The sequence below is a fragment of the Octopus bimaculoides genome, chromosome 24, assembly GCF_001194135.2.
Source record: "Octopus bimaculoides isolate UCB-OBI-ISO-001 chromosome 24, ASM119413v2, whole genome shotgun sequence".
NCBI classification, from domain to species: Eukaryota; Metazoa; Mollusca; class Cephalopoda; order Octopoda; family Octopodidae; genus Octopus; species Octopus bimaculoides.
The window spans coordinates 33,577,386-33,585,301 of record NC_069004.1 but is presented as its reverse complement, the minus strand read 5'-3'; the positions used below and the strand labels follow the sequence as shown (position 1 = coordinate 33,585,301).

General features: G+C 37.2%; 1 protein-coding gene across 1 annotated transcript in view; it reads right to left on the bottom strand.

Annotated features, from left to right (window-relative positions):
• LOC106873703 (probable tubulin polyglutamylase ttll-15) overlaps window positions 1-2,708 on the bottom strand; it is a 26,515-nt gene extending 23,807 nt beyond the window's left edge. The window contains exon 1 of the mRNA XM_014921180.2: window positions 1,714-2,708. The gene's annotated coding sequence lies outside the window, so the exon portion shown is untranslated. The remainder of the gene's footprint in view (window positions 1-1,713) is intronic.
• Between the last annotated feature and the right edge of the window lie 5,208 nt (window positions 2,709-7,916).

Here is a 7,916-nt window from a genome sequence, read left to right as displayed (position 1 = left end):
TAGTAATACTGGCAGTGTTGTTGCTGGTGGTGGTGGTGGTGGTTGTGGTAGTAGCAGCAGCAGCAGCAGCAGTAGTAGTAGTAGTAGTAGTAGTAGTAGTAGTAGTAGTAGTCAAGGTAGTAGTATTATTAAACAAAGGATCGTTGCAACAGTGTTGATTAGGTTAACCTTCATCAAGCAGACTTATCATTGAAGACAACCCAGAAATGACCATTCCATCTAATCGCCACACATCAAGGACCACTTTACCCAATGCGTTATATATTAGGACAGGAAAGTGTCATTGGAGAGTGACTTGACTGCCCTTTCTAGCAAGTCCAGCCTTCACCATGTGGCTCCCTCTTGTGGCTGGTAAAACTGAGGCTCAAATGGTTAGGCTGTTGTACTAACAGTTACGGGCTCAGGGTTTCAATTCTCAGTCTGGGTAGTGCATTGTGTTCTTAAGCAAGGCGCTTCATTTCACGTAGCTCCCATCCACTCATTTATTTCTGAATACACAATATCTGATGCTTCCTTTACCGTTTCCTTATCATGTGTAAAATAGAAAAGGTGTTGTAATACATCTCCAATTAATGGGAGTTTTTTACCATTAATCTTTTCAATCATATATCCAATAAACCAAATCTGTTTTACACTTCCCCTCATTAAAATAGACAGTCCCACTGTCCTATAAATAGGACACGAAATGAGAACATTAAATAAGCTATATCACATTGTCTCATTGTCCTATTTATAGGACACCAAGTATTTCCATTTCTACTTGAAGTAAAGGAGTTTTAATAATTATTGTTTTCATTTTAACCTATTTTCAATCATTTGTAAAAATTTAAAAGTAATATTCAGAAATTTAAGCACTCTAGGACTTAATGGGTTAACAAAAATGCTACGGCAGTGGAGTACACACACACACAACAAAATCTATAACAACACTGGTTAAGGAATACGGCCTATGGCATGGGGTAAAGCGCAGCCTCACACAAACAGAGGGAGGAGCTCGTCTGGCCAACATATGGAATATGTATGTGTGTGTGTACCACATTGTTAAGATGATTTGGTCACTGCACTAACTATTTCATCAGTTGATAAAAGGAATTCTTTTACAAATCTCAATTACAAGCTATTTATTACATTAAGTTCTTTTTTATGTAGAAAATAGAATATCGAATTGCTTAGTGGCAACACTAAATATATATATATATATATATATACACAAACACACATACACACACATGGATATATGGAGAGAAAGATACATACATATACATGTATAAACACATACAAATGCTTGAATGATTGCATAAACACGCCACATACACACATGTACACATACACCAACCCACAAACACGCATGCACACACACACATATATATTGAACATACTAATGTATATTCACTCATACACACACGCATATACATAAATACAAAGAGAGAAAGAGAGATAGACAGATAGACAAACAGATAAATAGAGAAATTATATAGACAGACAGGTAGATAGATAGACAGACAGACAGGGAGGTAGACAGACAGACAGACAGACACATAGATAGATAGATAGACAGACAGAGAAGCAGGTAGACAGGCAGACAGACAGAGAGGCAGGCAAGCAGACTGACAGACAGATAGATAGATAGATAGATAGATAGATAGATAGATAGATAGATAGATAGGCAAGCAGGCAGACAGACAGACAAAATGGTTTCACTGAATTACTTACTGTGCTTGAAGATGTTGAAGAATTAACTGGAAGCTTCTCCAAATGCTAATGAATTAATCCCAAAGTTCTGTATTCTGCAGACTAATAGAATTTTACTATCCTTAAGGCATCACAAATTTAACTATCTTAAGGGACTAACTGCATATCTCTCTTGTATTCACCTTATTCCTCACTTAATTTGCCCCTAATCTTAGTAACTGAGATGTGAATATGTTTTAAGGAATACAGGATATAACCCCCAAATTTAAGCACTGCAGTTTTATCAGACCAGCCCCACTTTAAATGGTTTTTACTTTTGGATGTGTTAGCTTTGTTGGAGGCTAACAGTCTAGTTCTGGGGTTAACACTTAAGATTTACAAATATTAGGAAGAAACAGCTTACCTATGATATAAGAACTTCAGAGTTACCTGTGTCTGGCGTCAGATATTCAACAGAATTTCAGCAGGAACAGCAACAAGTGGAGTGATTTGACCCCTTGTATAGATATTAAAGGGTTAAGACTGAAGTCACAAATAGCTGATTCCCCCCTATTAGCAGTCCAGGTCTTCTATATGATAGGGATAGATTAGCAATCCCTAATATTAACAACCTAATTCTTTGATATAATGAGATAAAAAGGGAAAAAGATGAGCCCTAATATTAATAGTCCAAGATTTTACATTGACAGGGATTAGTAAATGAGCCCTTAACAGCCTGATTCTTCAGCACAAAAGCAACAAACTGATGATCCCCTATTATTATTATTATTATTATTATTATTATTATTATTAACAGCCCAGGTTTTCAAAAAAATGGCTATAAATTTCAAAGCCCTCAAAGAGTTGAGATATGAGGTATGGTCAAACTAGAAGAGAGAACCCTTAGTATTAATAATCCAAGGTTGACATGTGCAGTAGAGTGGTAGGAGTGCTTGATCCTTAATCCTTAATCTGAACAATCCCAGAATTCAGTGTGGTAGAGAGAGAGAGAGAGAGAGAAAATCTGTGAGGTTTTCTTCAATGATTTAGATTATAAATGAGGGAATGTTTGAAGGTGTGTGTGTGTGTGAGGGGGAGGGTGAAAGAGAGTGTGTGTGAGAGGAAGGGAGAGAGAGTGTGCGTGCATGTGTGTGTTTGTCTGTGTGTATGTGTATGATTGTATGTATGTGTGTGTTTTGTGTGTGTGTATGGATGAGAAAGTTTGAAAGTGTGTAAAGTTGCTCAGACAGGGATAACATATGTACATAAGAGAGTGATGGGGGTGGGGAGCAAGGTGAATGAATGAAAGGGACAATGAGTGAGAGTGTGAGGGAGACAATAAGAGGGGGAAAGTGGGTGTGGGAGGAAAGGAGGAGACAGTAAGAGAAAGTGAAGGAGAGAGGAAATAAGTGAGAGTGAGGAAGAGGGCGGGGTAGGTAGATAGAAAGATGGATGGAGGGAGAGAGAGAGAGATAAAAAAGATAGATAGATACATAGATAAAGAGAAAGAGATAAATAGATAGATAGATAGATAGATAGATAGATAGACAGACAGACATACAGATAGAGAGAGAGAGAGATAAAAAGATAGATAGATACATAGATAAAGAGAAAGAGATAAATAGATAGATAGACAGACAGATAGAGAGAGAGATAAAAAGATAGATAGATACATAGATAAAGAGAAAGAGATAGATAGATAGACAGACAGATAGAGAGAGAGAGAGAGATAAAAAGATAGATAGATACATAGATAAAGAGAAAGAGATAAATAGATAGATAGATAGACAGACAGACAGACAGATAGAGAGAGAGAGATAAAAAAGATAGATAGATAGATAGATACATAGAGAGAAAGAGATAAAAAGATAGATAGACAGACAAACAGATAGATAGAGAGAGAAAGAGATAAAAAAAATAGATAGATACATAGATAAAGAGAAAGAGATAAATAGATAGATAGATAGACAGACAGAGAGAGAGAGAGAGAGAGAAAGATAAAAAAATAGATAGATAGATAGAGAGAAAGAGAAAGAGATAAAAAAGATGGATAGACAGACAGACAGACAAATAGATAGAGAGAGAGAGAGAAAGAGATAAAAAAAGATAGATAGACAGACAGACAGACAGATAAAAATAGAAATATAGTTAGATAAAACAGTTGGTAGATACAAAGACAAACAGACAGACAGGTGAAGGAGAAAGAGTAGAAGAATACAAGAGAAGAAAGAGAGAAGTGAATGAGAAGAGGAAGAAATGAGTGAAAGAGTGAAGGAATGAAAGGATGCGAGACAGAGGGAAGGATTCAGGTAGATTGTGTCGTGAGAGAGACAGAGACAGACAATGAGTGACAGGGAGTATTGGGAGTGGTAGGATGAGTAGAGAAAGAAAAGTAGATCTGTATTAGAGAGGGAGGCAGAGATGACAGGAATACGAACACTAAGAGGAGCAAGAAGAATATAAGAAATAATTAAAAAAAACATAAAACAGAACGAAATGGGAAAAATGAACAAAAATGTTTTAGTTTTGTCATTTATTTTCTCACAGGTCATGGGAGAATGTCTAAAACGGCTATGTGAATGTGTAAATGTATATAAATGATATGTAATGACCTCAGGAAGGTGAACCTTTCAGGTGAGATGACAAAGGACCAAGGTGCTGAAGCCTGGCCGTAGTCAAGAAAGCCCTTACAGAGCAGAAGAAGTGTTAAGACTGGTCCCTCTGGTTGTGTAAAGCACTCGCGACAGTGGCACACGAAAGCACCCATGCAGTGCCACGTAAAAGCATCCAGCACAGTCTATAAAGTGGTTGGCATGTTAGGAAGGGCATCTGGCCATAGAAACCATGCCAAATCAGACTGGAGTCTGGTGCAGCTCCCCATAACAAAACGAGACAAGGGACAAAAGAATGAACAGAATAAAGGCTCAGGGCCACACGGAGACAATATATATATATATATGTGTATATATCCCTGAGTGAGTGCATAAACAAGAAAGACAGGGCCAGTGGGAGTTAAAACATTTTGATTCAGTTTCTATGCTACTTCAAGGCTTCTGAATGACTGAATGAGGAGGTCCAAGATGGCTACCAGAAGACAGGCTGCTATTGGTCAAGGAGGGTCACATGGTGTAACAGTGACTGGTGGTGATGATGATGAGGACAATGATGATGATGGGGATGATGATGAGGACTCTCTTCTGTAGACCCTCATAAACAAGTGAAAGAGCTTTACCAAACGATGAACTCTGCCCCAAAAAAGAAGTCAAGTCAAACCCCACCTTTTATCGATTAGGGGAAACTTCAATGTTACTGGCACTTGGTCAAATTAACATATATATATACACACATATGCATGCATATGTATGTATACGCACACACATACGTGCATACATACAAATATATACATATATATGTACACACATACATACATATATATATATACATATATATATATATATATATATATATATGTATGTGCTGAGGGAATGATACAATGCCACATGCAGCATGGATGATCATCCATTACAGTGGTCAACCGAGGATTACAACAGCAGGTCAAGATCACCACCTGCACTGGTATTGATTGGGTGGATTGATGAGACCATATTTCTGTTGAAACACTCACACTAACATTGCTTCAATTCATTTTGAAAATAATGCAGAATTTCGTAAAATAACTCGTCATTAAGCTGGTATTTGGAACATAAATTAACATGAAATCTTGATGGAAGGATTTAATTTAGATCACTTTAACCCTTTTGTTACTATATTTCTGTTGAAATACACTGTTTTTGTTTCAATTAATTTTGAAAATAAGGAAGAATTATGTAAAATAACTTTGTCCTTATTAAGCAGTCTTTGGAACATAAATTACATGAAATTTAGATGGAAGCTTTTAATTCGATCAGTTTAAAACATAAAGTTTATATCAAGTGCAAGCATGGCTTTGTGGTAAGAAGCTTGCTTCCTAACCACATGGTTCTGGATTCAGTCCCACTGCATGGCACCTTGGGCAAGTGTCTTCTACTAGAGCCTCAGGTTGACCAAAGCCTTGTTAGTGGATTTGGTAGATGGAAACTGAAAGAAGCCCATCATATATATATATATATATATATATATATATATGTATATATATATATATATATATATAATTCAGTTTTGGGGATTAATAGATTTGTGGGTATTCTATTTCGGATTGTGCAAAAAATAACATTACATGTATATCTGAAAGTAAACTCATGGTATCTATATACACATCAAGAAATAATACTTTAAGGATATAACTGGTACACCAGCAGGGTATAAAATATTCTTCCTTAATTATCTCTTACTTAAGTTGAAATTATCATTATGAAGGAACTACACCTGTTTCAGTATTGGAAGATTATAACATATATATATAAAATTAATTAAAGGATATACTAAGTATGTCTACCTGCTTGAAATAACAGTCAAAACTCTTATTAAATCACCAAAAATACACTGATGATAACTACAGAAATCAAACGAAGGCAAATCAGATTAAGACAATCCACTAACATATTGGAGTATTTGGACTCACATGGACTGGTTTCTGCACTGGCAAATTAATTTTTCATGAATTTTATATTTTTATGTATGTATTTGTGTATGTATGTGTGTATGTATGTATCTATCTATCTGTGTGTAGCTTTGTTTTTGTCCCCCACCACTGCTTGACAACTGGTGTTGGTGTCTTTACATCCCCATAACTTAGGAGTTCAGCAAAAGAGACCGATAGAATAAGTACTAGGCTTAAAAAAAAAGGTCCTGGAGTCCATTTGTTCAACTAAATTCCTTCAAGTTAACAACACCCCAGCATGGCCACAGTCAAATGACCGAAACAAGTAAAAGATAAAAGATATGAGATCACAGAACCAATGGTGTTCAGACACAGATTGGTAAAGAAACGGTTAATTGGGGGCTGAGGCTCGGTGGGGAGGAAATAGCAATGAAGGGCGACTCAAAATGTACTGCTTTGGTCTTGATATAAACTGAGAGACATAATCTGTCAGCAAAACAAGGAGGGGTGGTCTTGATTGGAATGCTTTTGTTTATGAGTGTACTCAACCAGAGTTAATTTATGGTAAATGACAACAACAGCAGTAACGTTTATTTTCTAAAGATTAGGAAAGTGGAGGTGAGGAGAAGTTTAGCGAGAAACCTGAGATTATATTAAATCTCCTGAACATGACACTTAATCCACAGGACTTTATCTCAGTTTAAAGTTTAATATGATTGACTTCTCCCCCCTTGTAAATGATACGGGTCTCAACTGGGTGGCTGATCTTGGCTAAAAGTAGCAGCTGAATCTCATTGTAATTCACATTTCACTGTAAGATCCTATTTGACTACAAAGCAGGGTGGTCGAGGCTGGAAAGGTTTTTAAAACCCCATCACTACCATCTTTATCTTCTACCCAGTTACCCCCACATAATGCAAGGTACCTGTGTATCCCCATTATAGCAAGATCCCTTTGCTTGTCCCTCTGTCATACTTTTGCATCTTAGCAATTGGCACAAAGTCACTTCCCTGTCTTTAGAACTCTTGTACCCTCCCAACACACACACACACACACACACTTAATTATGGGGGGAGGGGTTAATGCTTTGTCCTTTTCCTGCCTTGCATGCTACTTGGTGACCTCACTAGCGCTGGTGCCATGAAAAGAGCACTCAGTTTGCTCTGTAAAGTGGTTGGCATTAGGAAGGGCATCCAGCTGTAGAATCCCCTCCCCAGAAATGCTGGACCTTGCACCTGGAGTAGAAAAGAATATGTATCAAAGTTTTCTTAAGAAAATAAATCCTAGCGTCTGTTTTGTTTTTACTAAAACCCTTCAAAGAGGTGCTCCAGCATGGCTGCTATCCAGTGATTAAAACAAGTAAAAGGTAACAGATAAAAATAGCCGAAGAATGCGGGTGGGGGCTTGGGGTGGCCCACTTTGTTGGGGGTTGTCCTGGGATGCTGAATCTGTTGGCACCAGTCCTGAGTACAAGTAGAAACAATAATAGCCTTTGTCAGCCAAGTCCAACCCCAGCAGCTGCTGTCCTATAGACTGCAATATTATCATTTCACCAAATATCACATTTGGAATTTGGGAAGATAAACAGGTTCCAGCATATCACACTTGTCACATTTGTTAAGTCTTCCCCCCAGCCCCCGGCCCCCCGTTTTAAAGGACAAGGAATCATATTCAAATAACATTGACAGCATTTAATGGGTTGTTT